Source organism: Schistocerca nitens, chromosome 2, assembly GCF_023898315.1.
Source record: "Schistocerca nitens isolate TAMUIC-IGC-003100 chromosome 2, iqSchNite1.1, whole genome shotgun sequence".
Lineage (NCBI taxonomy): Eukaryota > Metazoa > Arthropoda > Insecta > Orthoptera > Acrididae > Schistocerca > Schistocerca nitens.
Genome location: NC_064615.1, coordinates 168,830,889 through 168,856,969, shown reverse-complemented (window position 1 = coordinate 168,856,969; position 26,081 = coordinate 168,830,889).

Sequence of the window (26,081 nt, the reverse complement as noted above, 5' to 3'; positions counted from 1 at the left end):
CAGAAGAAATATTGAATTTAATTGATGAAAGGAGAAAATATAAAAACGCAGTAAATGAAGCAGGCAAAAAGGAATACAAACGTCTCAAAAATGAGATCGACAGGAATTGCAAAATGGCTAAGCAGGGATCGCTAGAGGACAAATGTAAGGATGTAGAGGCGTATCTCACTAGGGGTAAGATAGATACTGCCTACAGGAAAATTAAAGGGACCTTTGGAGATAAGAGAACCACTTGTATGAACATCAAGAGCTCAGATGGAAACACAGTTCTAAGCAAAGAAGGGAAAGCAGAAAGGTGGAAGGAGTATATAGAGGGTCTATACAAAGGCGATGTACTTGAGGACAATCTTATGGAAATGGAAGAGGATGTAGATGAAGATGAAATGGGAGATACGATACTGCGTGAAGAGTTTGACAGAACACTGAAAGACCTGAGTCGAAACAAGGCCCCCGGAGTAGACAACATTCCATTGGAACTACTGACGGCCTTGGGAGAGCCAGTCCTGACAAAACTCTACCATCTGGTGAGCAAGATGTATGAAACAGGCGAAATACCCTCAGACTTCAAGAAGAATATAATAATTCCAATCCCAAAGAAAGCAGGTGTTGACAGATGTGAAAATTACCGAACAATCAGTTTAATAAGCCACAGCTGCAAAATACTGACACGAATTCTTTACAGACGAATGGAAAAAGTAGTAGAAGCCGACCTCGGGGAAGATCAGTTTGGATTCCGTAGAAATACTGGAACACGTGAGGCAATACTGACCTTACGACTTATCTTAGAAGAAAGATTAAGGAAAGGCAAACCTACGTTTCTAGCATTTGTAGACTTAGAGAAAGCTTTTGACAATGTTGACTGGAATACTCTTTTTCAAATTCTAAGGGTGGCAGGGGTAAAATACAGGGAGCGAAAGGCTATTTACAATTTGTACAGAAACCAGATGGCAGTTATAAGAGTCGAGGGACATGAAAGGGAAGCAGTGGTTGGGAAGGGAGTAAGACAGGGTTGTAGCCTCTTTCCGATGTTATTTAATCTGTATATTGAGCAAGCAGTAAAGGAATCAAAAGAAAAATTCGGAGTAGGTATTAAAATCCATGGAGAAGAAATAAAACCTTTGAGGTTCGCCGATGACATTTTAATTCTGTCAGAGACAGCAAAGGACTTGGAAGAGCAGTTGAACGGAATGGACAGTGTCTTGAAAGGAGGATATAAGATGAACATCAACAAAAGCAAAACGAGGATAATGGAATGTAGTCGAATTAAGTCGGGTGATGCTGAGGGAATTAGATTAGGAAGTGAGACACTTAAAATAGTAAAGGAGTTTTGCTATTTGGGGAGCAAAATAACTGATGATGGTCGACGTAGAGAGGATATAAAATGTAGACTGGCAATGGCATGGAAAGCGTTTCTGAGGAGGAGAAATCTGTTAACATCGAGTATAGATTTAAGTGTCAGGAAGTCATTTCTGAAAGTATTTGTATGGAGGGTAGCCATGTATGGAAGTGAAACATGGATGATAAATAGTTTGGACAAGAAGAGAATAGAAGCTTTCGAAATGTGGTGCTACAGAAGAATGCCTAAGATTAGATGGGTAGATCACATAACTAATGAGGAAGTATTGAATAGGATTGGGGAGAAGAGAAGTTTGTGGCACAACTTGACCAGAAGAAGGGATCGGTTGCTAGGACATGTTCTGAGGCATCAATGGATCACCAATTTAGTATTGGAGGGCAGCGTGGAGGGTAAAAATCGTAGAGGGAGACCAAGAGATGAATACACTAAGCAGATTCAGAATGACGTAGGTTGCAGTAGGTACTGGGAGATGAAGAAGCTTGCACAGGATAGAGTAGCATGGAGAGCTGCATCAAACCAGTCTCAGGACTGAAGACCACAACAACAACAACAACAACTCGGACTGTGGGAGACACGGACAGAAAAGAATCTAAACATTTAAGGTGTGGTGCTACAGAAGAATGTTGAAAATTAGGTGGACATGGAAGGTAAGAAATAAGGAGGTTCTCCGCAGATTCGGCGGAGAAAGGAATATTTGCAAAACTATGACAAGATGGATGGGCAGGTTGATAGGATAACTTTTAAGACATACTGTCTTGCTACAAGAGGGATCTGTAGAGGTTAAAAACTGTAGTAGGAGACAGAGATTTGAATACATGCGGCAAGTAATAGAGGACGTAGGGTGCAAGTCGTACTCTGAGATCAAAGTCTGGCAAGGAGAGGAGAAAAAAGGATCGGCACTTACTGTAGCTTCCCTATATCAATAATTTATCAATTATATCATCGACTAGACAACCAAAACATGCAATACGTGACGAGGACTGATTCCTCAGCAGTCATAGGACAGAAGGTCAGGGCGAGTTATTCACTTACCTTCTGATAAGGGACAGTTGTTAGGTCGTTCACCAATCTTTTCATTTCAGTCACCAGTGACGTGACGACAGCCACAATCGTTGTAATACCCTGTTAGAACCAAGTGATAAAACTACAGTCGCTAGAAAATCATCTGAAGATGACTTGCTAAGAAACTGGTAATAATACTATTCCTTCAATCTTGAGCTAAAACGTATAACAAAAGAAATCGTAGTTTAGTTCATTGCATTAGTAAAGCAAAGACAGATGTTGGTATACTTCGTGGATTTTCAAGAATGTACGAGAAGAAATGGATGGACACGAAGATACTGATCGCTTCATATAAGTGTCCAGTGTGCGATAATCAAACCTTACCAAACGATTGTGACATTACAGTCCAAGAAGAAAATTTCGAAATTGTTGAGGAAATGCTGTACATGGCCAAAGCCTTTAGGTTAGATTTGAAACTTGGTTCCGAATAATATTGTTCGAAGACACTGCCGTATGCTCCGTGTTTGTTGTAATGCTTCCTACACTTGAGTGTCCTGTCCTGTGTCACTGTGAAGAAGCAAGCGCCTTTGCTGCCTGGAAACATTGTCGAGGTTCAAGACAGAGGGACTTTCCCTCTTCGTTCTATCCAGCCCCATGATCAAGCCAGGCTCACTTCTAGATGTGTTTGAGGTAGAGAAAGAGTTATGCATCGGTGTAACACAGTATTTTAAACTTGTTGAATTCATTAGTAGAGTGGTGTAGAAGTGTGCGGAAGTAAGGAATACTGAGTTGGAGCATAATCAAAAAGTAGTTTCACTAAAATTCGTTATTTTACGTAATTTTGCATCCGGCTTGGTTTAAAGATGCAAGGGTTAACTTTTGGGAGTATACGCATTTTGAAATAAAAATATGATACAAAAATAGGCGAGAAAATGTGAATTTCAGGCTTGACGGAGAAAAGTTCATGCCTGTAGATCAATTCAGGTACCAAGGAAACTCGTACAATAGTTACTATCAAATACACATAGATGTAAATTAAAAAATTTCTCCTGGCTCCAGATCCTATCAGAGATACGTTGAAGACTAAAATCATACCACATGCTTCAGAAAAGATGTACAACGCCGTTCTACGCCACTTTGTTCTCTATCGTTCGGATAGCTAACTAAAGAGGAGAAGCAAACACTTATGTTATTTAAAAGAAAGGCGATGAAATGAATCTGAGACCCGGTGAGAGCGACAAAGACGAATGAAATTTATGAGATCATACCGTTTTACAATACCAAAAGAGCAGACGTCTCCAATGGGCAGGTCACGTAATTCGCATATCAGAGAACCGACTTTCTAAGCAACCTTTCATTGTCCACATAACAACAAGTCCCCTGTGTAGGGCATAAAACAGATGGGAAGACGACGTGAAGGATAATGCGGAAGCTTTCAACTTAGTTAGTTGGGAGTAAACGACAACAGACTGCAATGGAGGGTGATTACTGGCGCACCACATGGACTATAGAACTGAACAAGCTAGTAAGTTGTCTTCCATGATGTTAGAAAATTTATAGAAAAATTAAGTTTTGGACTTAAGTCAAAAAACCTTAGTAGATTATCCTCTATTTAGATATAAGCTAGAATATAGATATTACAGCACCATATTCTGTATGTAACATGATGACGATGTACCAGGATTGAAGAAGACAGAGTTAGACCTGAGTTATTTCTGGCGTATACAATGCTCATACAACTTACAGGAATGCAGCCAGTTCTAAATACCCGTGGACTGTGATGGCTTGCTGCAGTTTTGCCTTCAAAATGCCAGTGTGTGCTCCTGCCGAAATATCGGTGGTAGTCACTATCACCGGACTGCATTCCCGTAAGTTGCATGAATAAAATAGAGTTAGTTTAACAGGGATACAGCAAAGATTGGATGGGGTGAGACCGCTTAAAGTTGCATTTTAAAATCGTACTAACTGCGAGATTTATCAAGATTTAAAAATGAAATTGAAGTGAAAATGTTTCTCAGACACGACTCTGTGGTATCATAAATTAGAGTGGTGATACAATCCCAATTGGGAAAGTTATTAGTAATTTAGTGTGACGAGAGGGCACTTTTTGAATGTTGAGGCAGGGGTCCCGGCGTACTCGAAGCGAGTGTTCTGTTTGACGGTCCGCTCCCGACCGAATCGAAAGTATATGAGCTGCCTTGGAGTTTCACTCGCTCAGAGCCTTTCCCTCATGAGTGTGTATCGCTGTCGGATAAGTCGGTGCCGAGTTTAGCGATAGAGTGCGTTGTGATGTTAACGCAAACGGGAACGCGAGCGTCGGATGGCTGTGTACGTACTCCCCTTGGTAATAACGAGGAACTTTAAAATGACACTGTTATAGAGCTCTTAGAAATCGAAGTTTCCAGCGAAATGCGAGTAGTTACAAGCATCTCTCACTTTGGCCTGGGGTGTTTTGTGCGTCGCGCTTGTTCTAAACTCGCGTGGCGGGTGGTGTATTAAAACCTACTTCGCTTAGGCGAGAAAAACTAAACTCTGAATCGGTAGAACGATTTGTCGCAGGTCATGAATTTATACATATCAGAGTTTTGAGGATATTTGGGATCTGTGTTGTGCAAAGTGTCGATAGAGCAGTAAAGAATTTATGCGCCTTATTGTGAAACAAAAGATTTTTTAATGTACTTGACTATTGCAAACACGGATCTTTTAATTTTTAGTCATCATTTCCCCATTCCCTTCAAAGTAGGGAGTATAAATTTATTTTCAGACCTGGTGAGCTCAAACGTGTACGAGTGGACTACTGATTTCGAGTAACACGTTTCCGGACTGTTTTATGGCTACTCATATTAGTAACTTTTGGAAACAAAAAAAAACCTACGTGGCCCCACAACTCCAGGTTATTTTGATTCGGGGCGGTGTTCTACATGGATTCTCAGAATTCTGGATGCTTGTTTGATTTCTGGTAGTAGACTGGCAGTTCTTTCGCCTGCACGAATCTCTGTTACAAACGTAGTTGCGCGAGTAGGACTAAAACATAACGTATTCATTTATATTAACAGTAACACTAGTCATATATACCGAAAACCTACTCGTTCCACAACATTTCGATAAAAGAATCGTTCAACTAACTGACTAGTTAACGGGTGCAATCTGTGGCGCCCTTCCACAGACACTGGGAACCGGAGCAAAGTTACGTGCTACTCTATAGACGAGTATGCAAGTCATCTCGCAGGTTATGCCATTTTGAATAAGCGGATGTAGTCCAGCAGTATCATCACCAGCTTACTAAGATCGACACCATTAGACACGATATCGACGCTGTTGGGATTAGCATCCGGTAACGGTGTGAGGCAGTGAAGCTGCTGACCGGAAAAAAAATAGTTTCTGTCACTGAAGTGCGTTCACCAAACGTGCAACAACATGAGAAACGCCCCAAGTCGAGGAAAACACATATGCATAAACCCAAGGTCTGGCTTGTTCAGCTGGCTGCTGTGGCCGAGCGGTTCTAGGTGCTTCAGTCCGGAACCGCGCTGCTGCTACGGTCGCACGTTCGAATCCTGCCTCGGTCATGGGTGTGTGTGACGTCCTTAGGTTAGTTAGGTTTAAGCAGTTCTAAGTCTAGGGGACTGATGACCTCATATGTTAAGTCCCATAATGCTCAGAGCCATTTGAACCATTTTCTGGCTGGTTCAGCTCAACAGACCACGCTAGACCCACGGCGAGCATGGAAATTTGACTGGCGCCTTCCGAGCCACATGAAAGTAAAGAGACGAGGTCGACATAGAGATCACTAAACAGACCTGGCATGCCAGTGGCTAGATACAGAGCTGAAAGAATGAGACTGGCCCTTTTGTACTATTCAGTTTTGTGGCAGGGTGGAGAAAAGTAAACGACCGTGCCGCGTATGAATCTTCAATTACGCCTGTAAACCTGTTTATTTGGAGACCTACAACTAAATACGCCGAATGTGATCTAATCGAAAGCAATACAGGTACAGAAAGACATATTCGATATACCTTTGTATATCTGTATTATTGTTCCTATTCACACACACACGAGCGCACACACACACACACACACACACACACACACACACACACACACACACACACACTTCAGTTCATTACGAAACCGACGTTTCCTTGATGTTTAAGAAGTTCATCTTTTAGTCTGCGTTCTTTTTCCCTAAATCGCCGCGCGGTCTCAGGCACCTTGCCTCGGCTCGTGCGGCTCCCGCGTCTGAAGTTCGAGTCCTCCCTCGGGCATGAAGTGCGTGTTGTTCTTAGAGTAAGTTAGTTCAAGTTAGATTAAGTAGTGTGTAAGCCTAGGGATCGATGACCTCAGCAGTTTGGTCACATGGGAACTTACCACAAATTTCCAATTTTTTCCCTAATTAGATTCAGTACCTCCTTATCAGTTATTCGAGCTAGTCTCTTAATCTTCCGAATTATTCCGTAGTAACTCATTTCAAAAGCTTCTGTTGTCTTCTTGTATGAGATCGTTGTTGTCAACGTTTCACTTCCGAACAAGACTGCTTGCCAGACAAATACCTTCAGGAAAGTCTTCCGAACACATAACATATACGCCAAGTTCGAAAATTTCTCTTTTTCATAAATGTTTTCATGCTATTGCCTTTCTGAATTCTATACTTGCGAATTAGCACCTATTTTGCTGAGTAAGTAGCAAAATACATTTACAAGTGTTAGTGTTTCATTTTCTAATCTGATTTATTTAGTAAGCATGATTTAGTTCGACTATATTCCATCATATTATGCGCGGATGTGTGCTCTCGCAGCGACGTCCATTAATAAAATAGGATTTCAAGCCACATCATTTGTTAAGTGCCCACGAGTTTTCGGCAGAGATCTCCTCTGCCACTGACAAGTGTTTATATAGCACAGCAGTGGCATCTAAACGACAATCAACTGTTTGACAATGGCAGACAAGGTCACTGCCGAGAGCTCGTGGGCAGCTAACCACTTGACACCGCTTGAAACCTGGGAATATTTTATTAATCCCTTGTATTTGTCTTACTTTTGTTGAAGTTCATCTTATATCCTCTTTCCAAGACACTGTCCATTCTTTCAAGTGTCGTGGCTGATTTACGGGTAGAATTACAAAGTCATCAACATACCTTGGTCTTATGTCTTCTCCCTGAACTTTTAATTCCCATTCCAAAATCCTTTGTTTCCTTCATATTTCGCCCAGTCCTCAGGTTGAGTAACGTCATGGATAACTTACAACGTAAGTGAGTGTCTGTTTATAGCTTCTATAATGCTTCTTAAACTAAAAATTAGAACTGTTCTTACAATTAAATTAAAATGGAAAATTAATTAATGTTTTTTTGTTATTTTTTTTAATTTACGAGATTATGGCGTGACATACCCAGCAGAGCGAGACTGGTTTGCCTGCTACTGGCTGAGAAACATCACCGCCATTAGGGGCGGAGTCAACAGCGCTGTACGCACGCATGAGCCGTTATAGCGCTGCGGCCTTAGCGATTGCAGCGCCGTGCTGCGGCCGAATTGTTGACTGTGACGGGTGGCGTGTGCGCAGCCCGCCCGACAGTGGGCGGCGTGTAGCCTACGGAAGCGGCGCAGATGTGGCGGCGCTTTGATCTTCGCGCAAACGGAGGGCCGAGTTTGTTTAGGACTATGATGACCCCGGCCCCAAAGGCCGCAGCTGATCGCATTTCCTGCCCTCGGATCCAACCCCCACCCTAACGCGTACACTCCTGCAGCCGGACGTGTCTCATTCCGCGCACGTCTGTGGACGCAGGCGCGTCGACATTTAGCACCCTGTCCCACCCCGTCCCTCTTTAAAGCTACGGCTTAGGGCCACATCTACTGGTCCGCGTACGTAGCGCCAGCGAGAGCTTCAGTGCACCGCACACATACGTTGCGACATGCTTCGAATGGCGAACAGCAATTAGGGTGGCCTCACCCTGCGCAGTTCCGTTGCTGCAGTCGGCATTTCGGACGCACTCTGATTACTGTACCGTTAGCTGTGGCACCGCTTCAGGTCGAAATTAAACGCGGGAGAGTGCTCCGGATTTCCGTTCAAAATCGGACGTTTCTAGGAAACCCTATGATTACACCGCTCCAAAGCTGGAAAATCGGACGAAAGTCGTCCTTACATTATATCTTTCCAATTTTTGAAATCTAAGAGTTAAGAAATAAAATAGAGTTGCCGAATAACTGGGAGATGGGAAAAGTTTTTCTTATCCTCCGCACCCGCAGGCATATTTAATTCGCGAAGTATGAAAGCTCTGTTAAGAGTAGATGAATGTAGCTACCTTGACCTTTATCTAATATTATCCTTCCGTAAACAGTGCTGCACAGCGTCAATGTATTTAAAGAACAGCGTGTAATGAAAGCACTGAGAGAAGCATTTTTGATCAAGCGTTTATCTTAAAACCAATAATTAAAATTATATGTTAAAGGAAGCTTCATTTGGCGTCAAATACATGCTTGTTATTAGTTGCAGCATTTGTCACGAATACATTCACGTGTTATACATTTTTCACTTCATTGTTGATGAAAAGTATGTGGACACCTTCTAGTGGACGTTACTATGAGGTGTTTCTACCACTCTCCTTCAAGTCGGCTTGAACTCTGAAGGAGATACTTTCAGTGAGATGTCTGAACGTTGGGCAGTGATTGCAGTATCGTACTCGTCCGCCAACAGGGGGCAAGCTACTTTCAATAAAAAAGTCTGTGCTGTACAGGAATGTACACTGAAGAGCCAAAGAAACTTGTATACCTGCCCAATACCGTGTACGCCCCCCCCCCCCCCCCCAAGAGCACGCAGAAGTGCCGCAGCACGATGTGGCATGGAGTCGACTAATCTCTGATGTAGTGCTGGAGGGAACTGACACCATGAATCCTGCAGGGCTGTCCATCAATCCGTAAGAGTACCAGTGGCGGAGATCTCTTCTGAACAGCACGTTCCAAGGAAATAATGCTCATGTCTTGGGAGTTTGGTGGCCAGCGGAAGTGTTTAAATGCGGAAGAGTGTTCCTGGAGCCACTCTGTAGCAATTCTGGACGTGTGGGGTGTAGCATTGGCCTACAGGAATCGCCCAAGTCCGTCGGAAGGCACAATGGACATGAATGGATGCAGGTTATCAGACAGGATGCTTACGTACGTGTCACGTGTCTGAATCGTCTACAAACATATCAGGGTTCGCATATCACACCAACTGCACACGATTACAGAGCCTTCACCAGCTTGAACAGTCCACTGCTAAAATGCGGGGTCCATTCATTCATGAGGTTGTCTTCATACCCGTACACGTTCTTCCGCTTGATACAATTTGAAAAGAGACTCGTCCGACCAGGCAACATGTTTCCAGTCATCAACAGTCCAATGTCACTGTTGAAGGGCGCAGGCGACGGGTAAAGCTCTTTGTCATGCAGTCATCAAAGTTATACGAGAGGGCACGGAAAGCCCATATCGTTCACTTTTCTTTCAATTGTTCACACGATGGTACTTGTTGATGGCCCAACTTTGAAATCTGCAGCAATTTGCGGAAGGACTGGACTTCTGTAACGTTGAATGATTCTCTTCAGTCGTCGTTGGTCCCATTATTGCAGGATCCTTTTCCGGTGGCAGCGATGTCGGAGGTTTGATGTTTTTTCGGATTCCTGATATTTACGGTATACTTGTGAGAGGGTCGTTCGGGAAAATTCCCACTTCATCGCTACCTCGGAGATGCTGCGTCCCTTCGCTCGTGCGCCAACTATAATACCACTTCAATCTTGATAACATGCAATTGTAAAAGCAGTAACCGATCGAACAACTGCGCCAGACATTTGTTGTCTTATTTAGGCGTTGCCGACAGCAGCGCCACATTCTGCCTGTTTACGTATCTCCGTATTTGAATATGCATGCTTATGCCAGTTACTTTGGCGCTTCAGAGTACATAACGGATGTAAGAGTGCAGGTTGCAGACACGCGTCTGGCAGTGAGGCGTGTTTGGAATAACTAACAATAGGGCGACCGCTGGCGATAGGCGAGAAATATGGGTTCGAGTTGCGGTCCGGCGCAAACTTCCATTGTTGTAATTCCATTATACACCTGATGGTCGTTTATGTTCGCAACTGCGAATACATTTCATTTGTTCATAGCCTTCCGCTTTTAGCGTTTTCTTAAGCGCAGTGAGGGGATCACACACCCAAACCACGAAAAACATCCCCATGACATAACATCCAAACCTCCTTAGTTAAAATTTGGCTTTACAAATGAAGGCTGACATTCTTTGGACATCCGCCAGAACCAAACACATACACAAGGTAGCTACAGAGTGTGTAGAGTTTCATCGCTCCCAATCACTCGTTTTTGGTCATCTACCGCCCAGTGTAGCTACCCTTTACACCACCTCAAGCGTCGTTTAGCATTGCTACACAAATGTCTGGCTTAAGAGAAGCTGTACCACCGTTGTACCTCTTTGCTTCTACATCTATGCCCAATTATTGTTTTAGCTGAATTGCTGGTGTCTCTTTGGAACCCACGAGTGATCCTTCCACTGATTTAATGCGATTTTTTACAATAGCATTCCGCAATATTCGACGACTTCTGTCTGCCTGGTCTTCGATTAGCTATGGTTGTTCCTCTGCGTTTCCGCTTCACTCTCAGATCACCAACTGTCAACTTAGGCAGTTTCAGAAGGGTTGAAAAGTGTCTGATGTAGCTGTTAAACAGATGAAAACCGATAACTAACCCACGTTCGAAGTCATTGGGCTCTCTTGTCTAACCCATTCTGCTGTTATTGTGTCTCTACTGACCAAACAATATTCACCACCTCCTTTTATACTGGCAGGTCCGTCTCACATGACATCTAGTGGCCAGTTTCGCAATAGATAAGAGTGTACGAGGCGGGTAGCTCATGGAGTTTTTCTTAGGCTGCAGCAGGATCTGGGCTGGCTGACACCGGATGTTAGCCGGATGCCAGCCACTTCAGGATCAGTTTATGTGATGGAACTACCAACTTGTGCTGGTAAGGTACCGCCACGACCAACCGTCGCTGATGCCATACGAAAACAAACTTTAGCGGGCAAAACCAATCGCAGGAACGGAATCGATCACATGGGGCCCAGGAGAGAGCTGGAGAGTGTGCTCAATTTTCGGTCGCTCTCTTCTCAGTCAGCTTTTAGATTGTTAAGACGTACCTCCGCCCCTCTCCGACCATGAGGCCACAACATTGTACGAGAGATTTCAGACTTCTTTGGCGTATCCCTTGGAGATAGACAATAAATCCTGCCATAATTCAGTAATAGAAACTTCTTGCATTTGTAATCTCACAACCTGCAGTCATCTCCTAAGCGCCGGATGCGCATCCGCTCCTGACTTACACCCTTTCGGCCAAACATATATGCTCTTGTACAGAGGTGTCCGGATACGTTTGAACAGGTACTGTAAAAGATAACATGAATTTAGAACATTCAACACCCATGTTATAAGCATCAATAGAATAGGCGCATTTACACTGAAGCGCCAACCGAAACTGGTATAGGCATGCGTATTCAAATACAGAGATACACTGAAGCGCCAAAGAAACTGGTATAGGCATCCGTACTCAAATACAGAGGTATGCAAACAGGCAGAATACGGCGCTGCGGTCGGCAGCGCCTACGTAAGACAAGTGTCTGGCACAGTTGTTAGATCGGTTACTGCTATTACAATGGCAGTTTACCAAGATTTAAGTGAATTTGAAAGAGGCGTTACAGTCGGAGCACGAGCGGCGGGATACAGCAATCCCGAGGTAGCCATCAAGTGGGGATTTTACCTTACGACATTTTCACGAGTGTACCGTGAATATCAGGCATCCGGTAAAACATCGAATACCCGACGTCGCTGCAGCCGGGAAAAGATCATGCAAGAACGGGACCAATGACAACTGAAGAGAATCGTTCAACGTGACAGAAGTGCAATCCTACCGCAAATTGCTGCAGATTTCAATGCTGGGCCATCAACAAATATTAGAGTGTGAACTTCTCCACGAAACATCATCGATACGGGCTTTCGGTGCCCAAGGCCCATTCGTGCACCCTTGATGACAGAACGACACAATGCTTTACACCTCGCTTGGGCCCGTCAACACCGACATTGGACTGTTGATGAACGGAAATATGTTTCCTGAATGAGATTTTCACTCTGCAGCGGAGTGTGCGCTGGTATGAAATTTCCTGACAGATTAAAACTGTGTGCCGCACCGAGACTCGAACTCGGGACCTTTGCCTTTCGCGGGCAAGTGCTCTACCATCTGAGCTACCCAAGCACGACTCACGACCCGTCCGCACAGCTTCAATTTTGGCAGTAGCTCATCTCCTACCGTCCAAACTTCACGTAAGTTCTTCTGCGAACGGTGCAGAACTAGCACTCCTGGAAGAAAGGATATTGCGAAGACATGACTTAGAAACATGTTGCCTGGTCGGACGAGTTCCGTTTCAAATTATATCGAGCGGATGGTCGTGTACGGTTATGGAGACAACCTCATGAAACAATGGACGCGGCATGTCAGCAGGGGACAGTTCAAGCTGGTGGAGGCTCTGTAATGGTGTGGAGTGTGTGCAGTTGGTGTGATACGGGACCCCTGATACGTCTAGATGCGACTCTGACAGGTGACACGTACGTAAGCATGCTGTCTGATAACCTGCATCCATTCATACCCATTGTGCATTTCTAAGGACTTGGGCAATTCCAGAAGGACAACGCGACACCCCACACGTCCAGACGTGCTACAGAGTGGCTCCAGGAACACTCTTCTGCATTTAAACACTTCCGCTGGCCACGAAACTCCCCAGACATGAAAATTATTGAGCATATCTGGGATGCCTCGCAACGCTATTCAGTAAAGATCTCCACTCTCTAGTCCTCTTACGGATTTGTGGACAGCTTTGCAGGACTCATAGTGTCAGTTCCCTCCAGCACTACTTCAGACAGTAGTCGAGTCCATGCCACGTTGTGTTGGCGCACCTCTGCGTGTTCGCGGAGCCTCTACACGATATTAGCTAGGGGTATCAATTTCTCAACGTACATGTGACTGAACTGCAAAACAAAACAGTGTTACTTATTAAACATCAAGAAACGCAAAGGAAATTTGCTGTAATTTGTATTTGTTCACTGACAAACAGTCCTGATCAAGAGAACATCTTCAAGTAGTAAAGCGCCTCAAGTTTAGCTACCTCCTCTCATTCTTTTAAGTCCATTTCTTCATATGCCCGCCCGCTTAGGTGGGTGGCAAAGTGCTTGCCTTCCGTGCATCCGGCCCGGGTTCAGTTCCAGGCCGGACTGGATATTTTCTTCGCTGGTGGACTGGGTGTTGTATTGTCCTCATCATCATTTCATCCTCATCACCGCCACGCAAGTCGCCCAATGTAGCATCGACTGTTATAAGACTTGCACTTGGCGGCCGAACTTCCCCGGATGGGGCCTCCCGGCCAACAGTGCCTTACGCTCATTTCCATTTCTTCATATTCATTTGCTAAATTGGAAATTAACTGGATAGTGCTTGTGAAGTAGAACTGATACGTGTGCTTCAGCCAGACCATATAATGTTTTTCAGTGGATGCCCTCCGACAGCAGAAAACATGAAAGTAGTTGTTGCCAAAATGACGCATCCCCGGAGTATTGGCTGAAAAGGGTTTCATTGGGATAGAAATCCCTTATGTTGAATGAGGAGCAGACGCCGCTTTCAATTACGCTTTTTTCTCTGCTTTGTAGGGGTGGAATGTGCCGGAGAGGCACCTGGCCTGGGAAAAGATTTGAGCACTCGTTGCTCTGTACACAGAAACTCAAGCCCATGGGTTCATTCAGGGAATTTTCTTAAGTGTAAGTTTTAACTTTGTTATTAAAGTTTCCATATGTCAGAAGCTTTGGCGCTAGTCCTCTGACGGTGGAAGATGGTGCAAAAATGAACCGAACTCTGGAACTGAGAAGAGGAGGAGTTCCGGAGGATTATGTGGTAGGCGTTCTTGGATTGAAAATGTTTCCGGCCTTGGTTTTCATTAAGCACTTTTCGTACTTGGGCTGATGAGCTGCGGAGACAGAAGGATATCGAAAACAAGGTATATCTGTACGTAACGCAACAGATATTTGGGGCTCGTCCAGTTGTGAGCGCACACGTCGTGCAGGCAGATTACGACACACAGTCGGTAAGACGTATTTACGGCGCGGGGTTGCGAGACTTTGATGAAGATTATGCACGAACGGACTATGTGTTGTTTTCAATTTGTAATCATCGCTCCAAAAATATAAATGTGCGCTGGCCTCACCAGCGATTTATTGGTCAAAGTACGTATCTGGGACTACGGATAGCCGGGCGCGGTGGTCTAGCGGTTCTAGGCGCTCAGTCCGGAACCGCGCGACTGCTACGGTCGCAGGTTCGAATCCTGCCTCGGGCATGGATGTGTGTGATGTCCTTAGGTTAGTTAGGTTTAAGTAGTTCTAAGTTCTAGGGGACTGATGACCACAGATGTTAAGTCCCATAGTGCTCAGAGCCATTTGACTACGGATACCTTCGCAGTCACATTCATGTAACCACTCGCACAACTAGCTACTAAAGGGAGATTTTGTGGTTGTGTTTCAGATCCATTATGGTATTGTGCATTTGCGCTACCCTAACCAGTACAGCTTTCCCGCACTTATATTGTATAATTAACTGTATCAATGTTTGTATGTGGTTTGATCTCATTTTTCCATCAGACTTCGTGATACCTAAATACTGCATATTGTTGATCTCATCGGAATACATACAGAGAAAATAAGTGTTTCAATTTCTTCGAACCATGAATTTAATGGAAGTGTTTGAAAATTCTATCCCATTTGATCTTAAGTGTTGTAAATGTCGAAGTATCGACAGCAAAACCAAATTACTTGAGTCCATTTTGATGTCATTTAAATAATTACTTTTCTTGAAAATGATTAGTCTCCATTGCGTTCCAAATTTAATAAGGCAATGGGCAATGTCCGTGTCATATAGGATCTGGCGGAGCAGACGCTCTTTATTGAACTGTGGTTCAGAGTTCGGTTAGTATGTTGTGGATTAGCCTTACATCAGGTTAAATATCGGTGATTTCAGGATCTTCTACTTTGCACAGCTTCTGTTTGTTATCAAATATAAATTTCGTACACAGCGACGTATGTGGTGTAATTACCTCCCCCTTTTGCTTATTTTCTCCAGATAACATTTAGAATCAGCCACGTTTCGTTCCGCACTTCTTATTCTCCTCTGTAGCTGATATCTTGAATACTTAGCCTCGCTTGATTTTTAATTTTCCTACTCTGGGATAACTTATCAAAGGTCCATTTTCTTTTGAGCTTACGACAGTCTGAGTTCAAAATACTTTACAAATGCGTACGAAATGAAAAGAGGAGTTCATTTTATGTGATGTCAACCTCAACGAAGAATTTGTATTATTTTTCTTAATGATCTGCTGGATCACGTGAAAAATAACTTGGCCTGTTTGTTCGATATGCTACTGTGCATGGGGAATGTGTCGCCGTCGAGTGACTGTAGCAGCGTTTAGGACAACTTACAAGGGGAGGCCGCCAATTGTGAAATTCAGATTCGATTCATACTGCACATAATAAAAGCTCATGGCCAGAGGTGTAATGTGACAAAGCACCAAGATGCAGTTCTCAGCCGTTGTCGAGAAAATCGACAGTTAAAAGAAACCGTTGCGGTGAAATACTCTCTACGATTAATAATTCTCTTCAGCGTCGTGGCGCAGCGGTAAGCGCTCGGGTTCGTAATCCGAGGGTCGCCGGATCGAATCTCGCACTGTGCAACCTTTTTTTTGTATTTGTTTTTTATAATTCATATATATATATATATATATATATATATATATATATATATTCCTGGAAATTGAAATAAGAACACCGTGAATTCATTGTCCCAGGAAGGGGAAACTTTATTGACACATTCCTGGGGTCAGATACATCACATGATCACACTGACAGAACCACACGCACATAGACACAGGCAAAAGAGCATGCACAATGTCGGCACTAGTACAGTGTATATCCACCTTTCGCAGCAATGCAGGCTGCTATTCTCCCGTGGAGACGATCGTAGAGATGCTGGTTGTAGTCCTGTGGAACGGCTTGCCATGCCATTTCCACCTGGCGCCTCAGTGGGACCAGCGTTCGTGCTGGACGTGCAGACCGCGTGAGACGACGCTTCATCCAGTCCCAAACATGCTCAATGGGGGACAGATCCGGAGATCTTGCTGGCCAGGGTAGTTGACTTACCTTCTAGGGCACGTTGGGTGGCACGGGATACATGCGGACGTGCATTGTCCTGTTGGAACAGCAAGTTCCCTTGCCGGTCTAGGAATGGTAGAACGATGGGTTCGATGACGGTTTGGATGTACCGTGCACTATTCAGTGTCCCCTCGACGATCACCAGTGGTGTACGGCCAGTGTAGGAGATCGCTCCCCACACCATGATGCCGGGTGTTGGCCCTGTGTGCCTCGGTCGTATGCAGTCCTGATTGTGGCGCTCACCTGCACGGCGCCAAACACGCTTACGACCATCATTGGCACCAAGGCAGAAGCGACTCTCATCGCTGAAGACGACACGTCTCCATTCGTCCCTCCATTCACGCCTGTCGCGACACCACTGGAGGCGGGCTGCACGATGTTGGGGCGTGAGCGGAAGACGGCCTAACGGTGTGCGGGACCGTAGCCCAGCTTCATGGAGACGGTTGCGAATGGTCCTCGCCGATACCCCAGGAGCAACAGTGTCCCTAATTTGCTGGGAAGTGGCGGTGCGGTCCCCTACGGCACTGCGTAGGATCCTACGGTCTTGGCGTGCATCCGTGCGTCGCTGCGGTCCGGTCCCAGGTTGACGGGCACGTGACCCTTCCGCCGACCACTGGCGACAACATCGATGTACTGTGGAGACCTCACGCCCCACGTGTTGAGCAATTCGGCGGTACGTCCACCCGGCCTCCCGCATGCCCACTATACGCCCTCGCTCAAAGTCCGTCAACTGCACATACGGTTCACGTCCACGCTGTCGCGGCATGCTACCAGTGTTAAAGACTGCGATGGAGCTCCGTATGCCACGGCAAACTGGCTGACACTGACGGCGGCGGTGCACAAATGCTGCGCAGCTAGCGCCATTCGACGGCCAACACCGCGGTTCCTGGTGTGTCCTCTGTGCCGTGCGTGTGATCATTGCTTGTACAGCCCTCTCGCAGTGTCCGGAGCAAGTATGGTGGGTCTGACACACCGGTGTCAATGTGTTCTTTTTTCCATTTCCAGTAGTGTATATATATATAATTCCCGGGAATCAGTTGCAACTATTATGCATATAATAAGTTGTTGAAAGTCGTTTGTCGTGGAACATCATTATGTTTTCCGCAAACAAAGTTGTATTTCACAAATGTTATTAAATGTCTTCATAATGTTAACCACGTATAGTTGACGGAAGACGTAGAAACGATATTCCGAAACGAATACGTATAGCGTAAGTCAAACGTTCGAATTAGAATAGAGACCCCACGAACACAAATTTGCTGTGGCAGGTATGAAATATAAACTCCGTTACTCGCTCGTTACACTTGAATGACAGATGTTGAATGGGCCGAAACGAGCCGCCGCATAACAGCGTAGTTGCCTGCTAACTTCGAAAGAAGGTAGATGCGGTCCCTAGCGCTACTTATAACATTGTCGAAAATCATTGGTACACCCTGTTAAAAAAACGGGAAAATGGAGGCGGTGCAATTGGAGAGCGATCCGCCTTCACCAACATGCATAAGCAATTCATTAATATATAAAAAACCAATAATAAAAAAAAAACTGCATGGCGCGAGATTCGATCCGGCAACCTTCAGATTACGAAACCGAGCGCTTACCGCTACGCCACGACACTGTAGAAAATCACTAATCGTCAAGAGTATTTCACCGCAACGGTTTCTTTTAACTGTCGATTTTCTCGACAACGGATGAGAAGTGCATCTTGGTGCTTTGCCACATTACACCTCTGGCCATGAGCTTTTATTATGCGCAGTATGAATCGAATCTGAATTTCACAATTGGCGGCCTCCCCTTGTTAGATAGCATTTACATTTCGTGCAATTTCTGTACATGCAGTTTAATGTCAACTGAGGGAGAAACATACTTCTAATGTGCGAATATAGCCCGCATCTCGTGGTCGTGTTGTAGCATTCTCGCTTCCCACGCCCGGGTTCCCGGGTTCGATTCCCGGCCGGGTCAGGGATTTTCTCTGCCTCGTGATGGCTGGGTGTTGTGTGATGTCCTTAGGTTAGTTAGGTTTAAGTAATTCTAAGTTCTAGGGGACTGATGATCATAGCTGTTAAGTCCCATAGTGCTCAGAGCCATTTGAACCATTTTTTTGTTCGAATATAGTATTAGTATTTGTTGATGCTGATTGTGTTTTAAAGTGACTCAATGTCTAAAATCACCAGTCTCTTATCACCGACCCCCGGCCCACGCCCCCCGGGACGAAATCAGAGTACCCGACCTGTCTTTATGTATTAATTGCCTGATATAGGCCCATATATGTAGACAAACTGGACTGAGCTCTACGATATGTGCAGGTAGAGTGAAGAGACACGAAGCAATCAGTTCCTGGATAGACGTGATGTCCGTGAAGACGGGAATTACCAGATGTAAAGCTAATGTTATCAACGCCGAGAGAATATCGCAGCAATATCAAATTTTAAAAAATCCAAAGAAGTAGCAAGGTCATAACAGTGTCACGGAAGTTGGGCGGTGCTACGCATTTCATGTAGAAACAATAAGTGATTGCTCGCTATGTGGTCTCCTTATTTAAGCTAAGATATTTGCATATCGTCGGGACCAGGTCACTGCTTTGATGCATCGCCTATGTGTCGACCCGGAGGCATTTCCGATCGCTAGCATGTTTTGTCTCTGATCTGATATGGGAATTAATATACTGCGGTACTGGGAGCAGCATCTGACGCACTCAAATGAATGGGGTCCGTTACTGATAAAAAATTTAACATTTAAAGTAAATGTGACCAACAGAGAAAGATCTGATATAATTTAATCATCGACGAAGCGCTTCAGTTGCTCAATGCATTGGTCACCACATCTGGCTAATACATATGTCACAACTAAAAAACAGCTCCTTCGTTTACATTTGTCTTTCTTTTTTATACGCAAAATAATAGCTACCATTTTTTTATTCGTTGGGACTGGCTCTAGATTGCTTTGAACATTCTTTGCTCTCTTTCCCATGTTTTTCTAGCAGTATCTCTCCATTCTTTTACTGTGTTTCTTTTTGCGTTCTTCAGTCCATTCTGAATTTTGTCGGATAAGCTTCCCAGAAAATATTTATTTGTAAATTACGCTTTTACACTTAGTTTCATCTTAAATAATCTATTTATGAGTGCCAGTTTATTTTAGAACATCATCAACATCAGTTGTTGTGGGTTTTCATCTATACAACTTAGCTCACAGTTTTCTTTGCGAGCCCGTTTATCCATTCTAGACATGGGACGATAAATCAGTAATCGCCGTTTTTCAGAAAACTCAGTGATTTTTTTCTGGAATTTGATAAGTTTCGGTTATTTCTTTCTCATCCAATTTTAACATGTTCGTTCCAGGATTTTTCTCAGAATTTTCCTCTCCTGTTTTACAATTTTTTTTTTGTATCTGCATCATTAGGTGACTTTTGGTGCTCTTAATGGTTTTCATATGCGTTCTTTGTTAGCTTTCCCACTTAGACCCACCATTCCAATATTTGCTCCTTTCCTTTGGTAGGTGACTATGTCTGTTTGAGAGATTTTGCCTTATTTGGCGATTAATAGTTGACTGTTGTATTCCGTATTCGTCTCTCCCGGAGAGTGCGTCTTCTCGTATGAAAACAGGAGTCAAGATGTGGCTGCTTTTTCATGGAGTTTCTATTCAGATACGATTGTGTTTGATCTGAGTGCAATGCCATCAACAAATGCTTGACAAAGAAGGCGAATTATATTTTTCAGGTTTCTGCCAATGCTTAAATCTTTACTTTTATTCGATAGTGCTGTTCTTCATCTTAGTATAAACAATATATTTATTTTCACGTGTGATTACATTTGATGGGTTTTAAGTCTGTCATTATCGAAGAAAATATTAATGATTTTAATTCTGTGTCAAATCAGAAACTGGTAATAAATGTAATTGCGTAGCAGATCATAGCCAGAAGCGGAAATACCCCTTCAGGCGCCTGGAACAGACCTTGAGAAGCAGGATGAGATAACGACAACAGAAAGCTGTTTGATTGTCAGCGGCTGACGATGCACGTTAGAATGATAGTTAAAGACGATCACATGTCGAGGAAAGCTTCCAAGGGGATATTTCCGACAGATGTTGCAGAGGGCACGGTACACCCAGTGTTAATGTAGAACGGAATGAAAGCTCACAGGAGGACAGATTAAAGGAGAATAGATATTCAGCGTGCAATCAGAGCAGCCAGAGTTTAACGACACTCCTCAGCAGCACCGGATGGAGCGCTACGCACTTCACCTATGAGAAGACGGTCATCGACTATGGCGGACACTCGTCAACTGCAAGCTTAGTAGCTGTTTCCAATATTCATCGAAATAGCATTGAACATTCTCAAAGAATTAAGTTAGAGGAATCTGAGTGAATAGCAAGAACAAGCTATTGATTGGTAATTGTCTCCTGTACTATAAAGCAACTGGCCCTTGACAGACAGTGAATTGTTTCAAAGTGTTGATGATTCATAATTTTGGCCAAGTGGCCAACAGTTAGCAGACCGAGTGCCAGTGAAAGCACTCGTCACTGATAAAACATCTGACATGAAACGAATTGACTAAATGTAAGTACTTGCTACTTCAGCAGATCAATCTTCCAACTCCACGAGAATCACCCACCTGTTGTAACTGAACTCCCATCCCAACCAAGGGCAGGTCCTCCCCCTCATCTCCGCTATCAAGGTTGAGAAACAAGCTACTAAGCTCATACTGTCGTTAACGCCCTGACTGCACTACATAGGTAACATCGAAGCCGAAAGAAAAAAAAATGGTGTAAGGAAACTGTGGAAGGAAGCGACAGATCCATTCCATGTTGCTTCTGGTCATCTTATACTTAGAAGTAGTATAACAAACTCAGATGATTTTTACAGTACGTTTCGTTACGTCTCTCACTATGTTATCATATAATCTTATCGTTGGTGTTGTCATAAATCACTCAGGAATCACATCTAACAAAAGGGAGAAACAAGTACCTTGTGACGAAAAGTAGGTGATAAGAAGGGGATGGCGCCTGGTTGGCTAGTTCGCCTGAAAACATGTCGCAACAAACTGTACTGTGGTGCCTATCCGGAAGCGCTTGGTGTCGCAAAAGAGTTCGCCATCTTTTTTATTTTATTTTATTCTTTTTTTTTTTTTTTTTTTTTTTTTTACCGCCCCAGTTCATCGATCTCATAGCAGATGGGGGAGGCTGTGACGCAGCAAATAGCAGGATACCGTACGACAATGCGGCCATCAGACTTGGCGACGAACGCGCTGTTTGTTTACCGCTGCCTAGGCGGAGTCGTCCGCCCGTATGTGTAATACGCTTCATTTAATTTTCATTCAGGGCCTTCCACGTAATTTATACAGGAGAGCGGACACAATCGGAAAAAACGTAAAAAAAAGAGGTTCGCTGCGCAGTTACCTGTGCGCACGCCCACATACGTGTGTGTGTGTTAGTTAAAGAGAGGGAGGGAGAGCGAAAGAGAGGGATGGATAAATGGTGTCGGAAAAGGTAGGAGGGGGGGGGGGGGGGGGAGAGAGAAGAGAAATGAGGGTAGAGGAGATGCCGTGTATGTTCACGTGTGTGTGTGTGTGTGTGTGTGTGCACGCAAGCACGCCTCGGTTCCGCGAACAAGTGCGTGGCGTTGGACACAGCAAATACGTAAAGTGACAGTAGAACTGCGTTAATTTAATGGAGCTGCCTCACCGACGCGGCCGATTTTGTTAGTGAGGGAAAAATTGTCCACGCTCGAGCGGTTTAGCCGAATTTGCGGCCAACACTTCCAACACTTGACTGACTTCCTCCCTCCCCATTAGGTGACACTCGATGAACACGCTGTATCGCGTGGAAAGGGGTGCACGCACGCGTATGTTAACTATTTCAGCACTTCTTTCGTCACACCGTATTAAACATTTTTTCACAGTCTATGAAATTCTCGAAAATAAATTAAACCAGCCTTACTGCGGTTTCTTATGTGCTACTCTCTGCAGGCACTCTGATTTATAGAAAAAGAGCTCTCCAATGCCAGAAAGTGGGTAAAAAGTTTGCTATTTACTTACTTAGCGTTTGTGTCAGTATCAATGGAATACACTTCAGCCTTTTTGAATAAAACCTGTCGGATGTAGGGCAGCGTTATAATGGAACAATAAAACAGGTAAATTCGTCTTTTCGACTGCCTTTGTAGCGGCAGTCTTCAGGGTGAGGAGGGGGATATTAGTGTTTAACGTCCCATCGACAACGAGGTAATTATAGACGGAGTGCAAGATCGGATTATGGAAGGATGGGTAAGGAAATCGGCAGTGCCCTTTCAAGGGAACCATCCCGGCATTTGCCTGAAACGATTTAGGGGAATCACGGAAAACCTAAATCAGGATGGACGGACGCGGGTATGAACCATCGTCCTCCCGAATGCGAGTGCAGTGTGCTAACCGCTGCGCTACCTCGCTCAGTCAGGGTGATTTAATTGGTGTATTAAGGGACTTTCTTCCCTGTAAATAGCATCTTGCTTCAGCTACGTCACAACTGACGTAACTTTCCGTTAGTTGGACAAAACGAAATCAAAATTCCTCTGGCGTGTGTAGTTATCTTGGGTTACTCCCTGTGCTACAATAACATGTGACTGAAAGACAACAGCGAAACGGCAATAGTTTGTAGTCCGACGATTAGCGATTTTGATTTGTTTTCAAATGACGCTAAGCATCACGTGCCTCAGCGACCCAATGAGGCACTTATTTCACACTGTGTTAAGTTGCATTGTAGCCCGTTGATTGTTCTGTAGTGTTAGAGTTCAAATGGCTCTGAGCACTATGGGACTCAACATCTTAGGTCATAAGTCCCCTAGAACTTAGAACTACTTAAACCTAACTAACCTAAGGACATCACACACACCCATGCCCGAGGCAGGATTCGAACCTGCGACCGTAGCAGTCCCGCGGTTCCGGACTGCAGCGCCAGAACCGCTAGACCACCGCGGCCGGCTAGTGTTAGGGGGTGGTGGAGTGGGCGGGAGAGAGGAGGATGTTATTCGAACCATGACTAGGGTCTACTCATTCAGATTACCGTAAAAGGATCAAGGTTGTCTATTTCCACATTCTCGGTGACCAAGTGTCGCCATTCTTTTTATATCTTTCTTATGAATATACTCCGGACACTCCCATTTTACAAGATTACGGAACCTGTGGTCACGAGATTCCGAGCACAATTCCATAGTTTGGAGAAAAATCTGGCACCTTACTGCACGTCGATTAGCCTGGCAAATCAGTCGATCTCAGTCCCATAGGAAACGTCATGGACTGTTTGGATCCTTTGACGCTACTGACAGGTGTAGAGGTGGTGTTACACGATATCAATTTCATGTCTGCTAGTGTGACAACTTCGTTTTATTGTCCAGTGTAATTGTCACTCAAACAATAAAACGCAGTTCGAAAAGTTCACAACATCCAGATAACTATGGTACGAGCAATAACTCTTCTGAAACTTCCTGGCGCCGCGCGGGATTAGCCGAGCGGGCTTAGGCGCTGCAGTCATGGACTATGCGGCTGGTGCCGGCGGAGGTTCGAGTCCTCCCTCGGGTATGGGTGTGTGTTTGTCCTTAGGATAATTTAGGTTAAGTATTGTGTAAGCTTAGGGACTGATGACCTTAGCAGTTAAGTCCCATAAGATTTCACACACATTTCAACATTTTGAAACTTCCTGGCAGATTAAAAGTGTCTGCCGGACCGAGACTCGAACTCGGGACCGAGTTCGAGTCTCGGTCCGGCACACAGTTTTAATCTGCCAGGAAGTTTCATATCAGCGCACACCCCGATGCAGAGTGAAAATCTCATTCTGGAAATAAATCTTCTGTGTACATGACCAACTTATTCACTCTTCGCTTTACGATTATCCATCAAAGTTAGCAAAGATGAAACTCGAGTTACATAGTGGATCATGGAATCAAAGAAATTGTCTGTGGATTGTGCGCAAGGTTATGTATCTGGAACTGGCATTACACAGAGGCCCAAAACCGTAAACTTTGGTCAATACAAAGAAGTACAGCTTCCCTCTACATGTATATGCCGTCGTCAGAGTCGTATTATATTTTATCTTATCGTTTTAGTCCTTGCGTAGCATGTACGTTGGTGTCAGTAGAATCATTCTCCAGTCTGTCTCAAATGACGATTCTCTAAACTTTCTCAATCGTTTTCCCTGAAACAAACGTCTTCTTCCCTCCAGGGATTTCCATTTTAGGTCAGGGAGCATTTGCATTATACCTGATGTTTTGATGTAGCATACGGTTTCCAGGGACATCATCACCCGCTTTTCCACACACTTCGTCTCATTTACCTTAATTTATTTCCAGAATGACAACCTCCTAATGCTGTCACCAGTATACTCATCTTCTCTGCGCGAAGTTCACCTAATAATTACCCTCCCCCCCCCCCCCCTCGCCTCTCCGCCCATCTCACCCATCCGCGTGTATATGCGATCAACGAGCGAGCAAGCGAGTACTACGGAAGTACTCGATGAACTCGGATGGAAATCCCTGGATGAAAGAAGACGTTAGTTTCGTGTAACACGACTGAGAAAGGTTAGAGAGCCGACGTTTGAGACACACTGCAGAACGATTCTACTGTCACCAACATACATGTCAAGCAAAGACTATAAAGACTAGATAAATGAAATCAAGGTTCGTACGACAATATACACAGGGTCACTTTTCCTCACTCCATCTTCGAATGAGAGAGGAAAGGGAATGACAACAGTGGTACCAGGTACCTTCCGTCAACCACTGTATGGTTGCTTGTGGAGTATATACGTACTTGGTAGTGCCGTCGTGATGTTACAGACTTTCATGGGTGATGGAGAAGGGTAAATGTATCAATCTGAGGTAATGAACCCTGGCCGGGAAACGAGCGAGTCGAAAGTTACAAGCAAAAGTCGTTCTGATATTTCTGACTGTGGAATTCATGTACCGGTACTGTTGCTGCTAATACTGCAGGGTAGACCAACTTTAGAAGGTGATAGTATGGACCAAAACACGAAAAAAATATGAAGCAAACATGGGCTGTAAAATGCGTACCTTAAGAGCTATGAGCACTTGTTCAACTTCGATACTGCAAACTCTTTGGTTTCCATATTTTGGTGGATGTAAGATGGACTGAAACAAAAAAAAAGGGTTGGTAAGTATGGACTCTAAAACACGAATAGTACCTTAAGTGCTATGAGCACGTCTTCATCTACGCTACAGTTAAACATCTCTTCTACTGAACAAGTGGCCTTAGCTCTTCAGGACTGGCGATACCGTTTTCACAGAGGATCGTCGAATAGACACAAAAGTTTGGGTCAAATAGGACTGGTGAAGCCACAGCTCATTCCCGTTTTCACAAAGGATCGTCGAATAGACGCATATAATTTTCGGTCAAATAGGACTGGCGAAACCACAGCTCATTCCCGTTTTCACAAAGGATCGTCGAATAGACGCATAAAAGTTTGGGTCAAATAGGACT